We start from the raw sequence: 7,685 nt of genomic DNA on the forward strand, positions 1-7,685 counted from the left end.
AAGATTGCTTGCTGCTCTGTCAGAGGACTTATGTTCAGATCCCAAGACCTGCATCAGGCAGCTTACAAACACACCTGTTGCTCCAGCTCCGAGGGATCCAATGACTCCTGACCTCCATAGGCTCCTATGTACATAATGGTACAGGCATATACATGAACACACACACAAATAAAATATTTTTCAATGCCTATAAATACTTAAGAAGATAAATCTACAACAAAAAACCTTAAGAACACTGGCAAAATAAATTGAAGGCCACAGACTATGGAAAGATGCCCCATGGGTAGAATTATGTGAAAATCATTATAATTTCAAAGTAGTCTCCCTTAAACTCCATTGACTTTTTTCACATAAAAATAATCCTAAAATTTCATCTTCCTTCCACTCAGAAGTACAAAAGATCCGCCAAAGTCAATGTAAGCCAGAAGAAAAAGAAGCAGTATTAGAAATTCCACAATATCTGATTTCAAATTATACAACAGAGTCGTAATTACAAAACAGCGTGGTACTGTCACCAAAAATTCAGACATGGAGGTTGATGGAAGAGAAACACAAGACCTAGAAATACACCTCCCTAAAACCATTGGCCTTTTCTTTTCTAGATGCACGTATTTTATTTTTGTGTTTATGAGTGTGCTGTACATGTGTATATGTGGACCATGGATACCTGGTGCCTACAGAGATCAGAAGAAGGCATTAGAGCCACTGGAACTGGAGTTACCGATGGTTGGGATCACTGTGTAGGGAATGGGAGTTAAACCTGGGTCCTCTCCAAGGGTAATAAGCACTCTTAATCACTGAGCCATCCCTCCAAGCCCTAGCTTCTGCCCTTTTGACAATCATTCCAAAAACATGTTAGAGAAGAGGTAGCATCTTCAGCAAAGAGTTCTGGGAAAACTGGAAATCCACAAAAAGAATGAAACTGCATCCCCACTTCCCATTCTGTGTGAAAATTAGATCGATACAGAACTCATCCCTTAATGTAAGGTCTAAATTGTATAAATGTTCAGCCAAAAACTAAGTGGCCATGAGGAGAACCATAGGGCACCTGCACACTCAGCAGGTCAGAGTCAGTGTCCCTGTCGATCCAGGGCCCCAGCGCCCTGCAGCCATGAAACCACAAAGCGTACATCCATTAAAGAAGGCAGAGGCACAATCCTGTGATACCACAACCTTAGCACTACCACGTATGCCAAATCCCCTGCTTTCCCAGTACCCCAATCCCTGATTGATACAAAACTTCAAGGAGCCGATCTCCAACTGAAGTCAGAGATTGACATCTTTGCCGACCTGACCCACCCCCGGCCTCTGCAGAACCACTCAGAGAGCCCAAACACTAGTCAGGTCAGGAGCTAGCCCCTCTGATGACCCCAGTACATACCACCACCAACCACACATAACGTTTCCCTGAACATAAGGCCAGAGGCAATGGTAAAGCCAACCTTAGAAGCACACTACCCGAAAGCTGCGGAGCCATGGAGAGCAACTGCCTGCAGCTGAGGTAAGAGGCCGGCACCCCTCTGAACCAACAAAACTTTCAAGTGCCACAGCACTGCATGGAGCAGCTACCCACTCCTGAGATCAGAGTGTTGTGTTCCTAATAAATGAGACACCCCTTTTCTGTCGCAGGACTACGCAAAGCACCCACTCATTCCTGAAATCAGAGGGTTAGCATCTAAAAGATATAAACAGCTCAAAAAAACTGGGTTGTTGAAAAAACAAATAACCCAATTTAAAAACGGGACATGTATTCAACAGAGAGTCCTCAAAAGATGAACTGTGAATGTATGAGAAATGCTTTTTAAAACGTTCAACATTCTTAGTTATCCGAAAAATACAAATTAAAATAACTTGGAGATTTCATCTTCCTGCAGTAAGAATTGCCAAGGCTAATAAAACAGATGACAGAAGACGCTGACGAGAATTTAGAAAAGGGGGGACGTTTATCCATTGCTGGAAGAAAGGCAAAACTGGTACAGCCACTATGTAAGTCTGTGAGGAGGTTTTCAAAACTCTGAAAGTAGATCTACACCAAGATCCAGCTAACTGCTGGAAGATTCCACATCTTATTACAGAGACACTTGCTCACCCATCGCTGATCTGTTCACAATAGCCAGGAATTTGAAACAGCCTAGGTATCTATTTACTGATGAGTGGATTGTGAAGAGGTGGTACATTTGTACAATGGAATATTATTCATCTGTTGAGAAAAAATGAAATTCGCAGGTAAATGGATAGATTGAGAAAAACTTATCCTCAGTGAGGTAACCCAGTTCCAGAAAGACAAATACTGCATGTTTTCTCTCATATATGGATGCTTTTATGCTATATATATGTTTCATTTAGAATACCCATGGAGTATAGGTCAAAGGAACCATGAAGAAAAGGGGATCATCCAAGAAAGGAAAAATAGGAAATAATGTTATATAAAGGGATAAACTAGAACAGGAGGACTAAGTGGGAATAGTGAGGGGAAGGCAGGATAAAGGAGGAAATGTGGGGAGGGACAAGGGACACTGAAAGCCTTTAGAAAAGCCATGTGGAAATTGTGGAAACCTACTTCAGAAGCATCCTACAATATATACATGCATAAAAGGAATTTAAGTGAAATTACCATGTAATGGGGGTTTGCAAAATCCTAACTATACATCATATGCTACCAAATAAAACCCCAGTACCAAGAATGTGTTACATCTTTTTGAACTGTTTGCCAATAGGGTCTCATACACACACTCCCAAACGTTACAGTCAATGCTATTGGGTATTCTCCACAACTTGACAGCAAGATCCTATTGCTGTATATACCCGTGGTGGTGTGAATGAAGATGGCCCTGATATGCTTAAATATTTAAATGATTAGAGAGTGGCACTATTTGAAAGGGTTAGGAAGTGTGGTTTTGTTTGGAATCAGTGTAGCCTTGTTGGAGGAAATGTGCGCTGTGGGAACAGGCATTAGGGTTTCAAAAGCCAATCCCATCTCTTCCTGCTGCTGTGAATCCAGATGTAGAGCTCTCAGCTACTCCTCCAGCACCATGTCTGCCTGTGTGCCACCATGCTTCCTGCTATGATGACAATAGATTACACTTCTGAAATTTAATTGGAAGCAAGTCCCAATTAAATGCCTTCCTTTATAAGAGTTGCCATGGTCAAGCCTAGCAGTGGTGGCACACGCCTTTAATCCCAGCACTCTGGAGGCAGAGCCAGGCGGATCTCTGTGAGTTCAAGGCCAGACTGGGCTACAGAGTGAGTTCCAGGAAAGGCTCTAAAGCTACACAGAGAAACCCTGTCTCAAAAAACCAAAAACACCAAGAGTTGCCATGGTCATGGTGTCTCTTCATATCAATAGAACAGTGACCTAAGACAATACCACATAATTATATTATAGAACATGGAGATATATAGTTGTTTCTCAATCAGAAGCTTCGCCTTACTGGATAGCATTCTTAGGGCTGAAAGGCCCTATTTATACTAGCAAAGGAGAAAAGTAATCATCAGTCTCACCCAGGTACAAACCTTGTGAGCTATAGTAGTCACCTGCCTGGCAAAAAACGTACCCACTGGTGCAGCCAGTGGTACAAACGTTTATGGGAGTAACAAAGCACCTTTATATATTAGATTTTAAGTCCTGCTCCACAAATGGGAAACCTAACACTGATAATGCAACCTAAGAACCCGATGCTAGATAGGTCATGGCCCTAGAGGAAACACTGCTAGTACTCTTCTGCTAAATGAACATAGCACTAAAATGAAATCTAATGACATATTGCTTATACCCACAGATCAGAAGCATCACTCCACCCTCATCAGAGAAGCCTCGTCTCATAGCAAATGTCAGTGAACCCCCAACTGGACAGTGTGCATTAAAAATTCTGAATTTAGACTCCTCAACCCTTAAATGGAGATGTCTGTATCACTCCTGTCCACTCAAGGCTCTGGAAGTCTATGCAGATTGGGGGATGGAAGGATTGTAAGAAACAAAGGTAATGGATAAATTCAAGGAAATGGCATTTTCAGACACAGCAGGGTAGATGCTCATGTGAACTCAGAGAGACTATGACAGCATGCATGGGACCTCTACACATTCAAATCAGACAAAAATCCCAGCATGGAGGAGGAGAAGTGGGCATGAAGGTCCCAACCCCTAACCAGGAAGCTACTTACAATTGATAGCTTCTGGCGAGAGGGAAATCAGTTTTCTTCAATGAGGTGACACTAGATATACCAACCACATTCCAGGGCTGACTCCATTATCAGGTGTAGTCAACCAACACAAATTGGTCTCTATAGTTTTGGGGTTTTATTAAGAGAAAGTTGGCTGGTAAGGAGGTGTGGAAGATCTGGGAGGAGTTTGGAGAAGGAAAAGAGATGATCAAACTATACTGTATGAAATTCTCAAAGAATAAATAAAAAAACATTATCCAAAGAAAAGAGCGAATGCAAATGTTAATAAGAATTCAAGACAGCATGAATAAAAATGGGATCACTTTAGAGAGGACGGAAAGCAGCTCACATTTCAAGAGAACACGCACAAAGAAAGAGGTGAATAAAGTGAGGATATCAACTTTTATTATGAAGAGAGAGTTCAATAATGACATAGAAAATCCAAACTGAAATGAAGCAGAAAATGAAAAAAATGTCACTGGTGAAAGCAAATGCTCAGCGGAAGACCTCACCAACAGAATGGTCCATGTAAAGATAGAATGGTGGGCCTTGAAGACAAGATAAAGGTATTTAGAATTTAAAAAAAAACTCATGAATAGAACATGGAAGACCTTTAGGAGACCTTAAAAGAGCAAAATCTATGGGCAGAGAGAGAGAGAGAGAGAGAGAGAAGAGAGAGAGAGAGAGAGAGAATTTCAAGTCAAATGCACAGGAAATATTTTCAATAAAATCATAGAAGAAAAATTCCCAGGTCCTGAGAAAGAGGTGTCCAATAGTACAGAAGGCGCACATAGATCACACAAATAGATAGGAAATTAGGTGGCATTTCTCATCCTCTTTTCTTCCTGATTGTGTAGGCAGTGTGACCTATAGATGTAACCAACCGTCTTATTAAATAAGAAACACAGAAACAATGCAAAAAGAGAAAAGCCGAGAGGTCAGAGCTCAGAGCTAAAATCTCACCCTTACCGCCTGCGGTGTCCCAGCTTCCCGAAAGAGACTCTATTTCCTGTCTGTTCGTCTATTTAAAAGTATTTTGTTCTGCCTTCTCATTGGTTGTAAAACCCAAACACGTGACTGCCTCGTCACTGTTTGAATGTACAGCCCCCTAGGTCTTAAAGGCATATGTCTCCAATGCTGGCTATATCCCTGAACACACAGATATCTATGGGATTAAAGGCGTGTACCACCACCGCCACACTCTTGCTATGGCTCTAATAGCTCTGACCCCCGGGCAACTTTATTTATTAACATACAATCAAAATCACATTTTCAGTACAATTAGATTACCACCACATGACCCGGTGTTCAAGCTCCTGTTCCCTTAAGTTCCCACCTTGAACTATGAGCCAAAAGCAAAACTACCCTTCTTTCCTCCCTCCCTCCCTACCTTCTTCCCTTCCTTCCTTCCATCGACATGTTGGTCCCCAACCATCCATAACTCTAGTTCCCCCTGAGATCTGATGTCCTCTTCTGACCTCTATGGACACCAAGCATTCATGTGGTCCACTCTCTTTGGAAGTCTGGTAGAATTCTTCACTAAAATCATCTGACCCTTTAGGAGACTCTTACTGCTTCTATTTCATTAGTGGTTATAGGTCTAATTTAAATTTTTTGTCTTGGTAAGTGGTCACTGTTGAGAAAATTATCCTTTTCTTTTAGATTTTCTAATTTGATGCAGTACAGGATTTTAAAGTATGTCCTTAGGATCCTCTGGATTTCCTCGGTGTCTGTTGTTATGTCCTCCTTTATGTTTCTAATTTTATTAATTTGGATGTTCTTTCCACTTTTCATTATTTTGAATAAGGGCTTGTCTATCTTGTTGATTTTCATAAAGAACCAATTCTGTGTTTCATTGATTCTTTGTATTGTTCTCTTTGTTTCTATTTTATTGATTTCAGCTCTGAGTTTGATCATTTCTTGCTGTCCACTCCTGTTAGATGTGTTTACTAATTTGCTTAAATTTTTCATTTCCAAAATTCTCTCTGTTTGTGTTTTCTTTATGGCTTCTGTTCCATTTGCAGGTCCTAAACAGTTTTCTTCATTCTATTCAGCTATTTCTTGTATTTTTCTTGACTTTCTTCAAGGAATTTATTCATTTCCTCCCATTTGTTTGTGTTTTCCTGGATTTCTTTAAAGATTTATTCATTTCCTTTTAAGGCCCTCTATCATCTCCATATAGTTGGTTTTAAAGGTCTTTTTTCTCAGGCTTCAGCTATGTTGCAATATTCAGGGCCTGCTGTGGTAGGATAGCTGGGATCCGTGGAGACATATTACCCTGCCTATTTATTGACTATGTTCTTATACTGGTATCTATGCATCTGGGTTTGGAGTGATTATAGGTCTAGGTGCTGATTTCTAGGTTTCTATTTGTTGGTTGGGTGATTTGTTCCTTGGTTACTGTTTCTTCTCTGGACTTTCAGAGCATGTTGCCTCTTTCACTGGCATGCTCGGTTGGTGTGTTCATAGGGACTACTTGCTGGGTGTTGGACACTGGGGAAAGGGGAGCCAGGGGGATGATGTCTCTTTTAGCACTAAGGGTGACCCTGAGAATTGGGTCTGGGGAACAGAGAGAGTGGAGAAAGGTCTGGTGGCAGCCTGCCTGATCTTTTGGCAGGTGTGGCCTGTGGTTAAGCAGGGGTGTCCACCTGAGTTGGGGGCTAGGGCACAGCAATGAGTCAGGATGGAAGGCCATGGAGGGATGGCCTGTGGGGATCCACAGGAGGCATGGGCAGAGGAGAGGGGAAGCTGTAACTGTTGCAGCACTAGGGATGACCCTGAGAATTGGGATAAATATCATTTAATTTTTATACATAGAATTAAGATAAGAATTATGAAGATTGAAATGTTTTAACTAGATTTATATAAAGAACTCATGTCTCAATGTTTCATGAAAGGCATATGGTATCTACCCAGGAAGCATTCTCTTTACCTAGTATTGTAAAACAAAATCCCTGGAATAAAATCCTCTGTTGAGGGACTGGAGGGGGGCCTCCATGATTAAGAGTTCTTGCTGCTTTTACAGAGGACCTGAGTTCAGTTCCCAGCACCCATGTTAGCTGGCTCACAGCCACCTGTAACTCCAACTTCAGGAAATCTGATGCCCTCTTCTGGCCTCCATGGGTGCTGCACTCATGTGCACAAACCCAAAGACATAAAAATAAATATAAATTAAAAAGTAAATTTTTGGTTGGTTACTTTTGCCAGCTTTATGCTACCATTGCCCTAGCATGTTTGAAGATTGTAGATCAAAGGGTTTTTGCTGGGTTGGTATTTACATTTCTCTTTTAATAGCCTGCAGAGTACCTTCCCTCATCAAAGAGACTAGAAAGTAGGGGTGGAGATTCTACATAGGCACTAGCTCACCCTCTTCATGTTCAATGAGTTGTGTGGGTGTTTTCTTCAGCAAGAAGGTCTTGCTGTTGGTTTGCAGAGAGCAACCTATTGTCTGGGCAACAGCTTAAGTTGTTTGGGGATTCCCATAGGACCCATTTGTCCAACAACTCAATCGGATGCGAACCAGT

Source organism: Peromyscus leucopus, chromosome 1 (genome assembly GCF_004664715.2).
Source record: "Peromyscus leucopus breed LL Stock chromosome 1, UCI_PerLeu_2.1, whole genome shotgun sequence".
NCBI lineage: Eukaryota > Metazoa > Chordata > Mammalia > Rodentia > Cricetidae > Peromyscus > Peromyscus leucopus.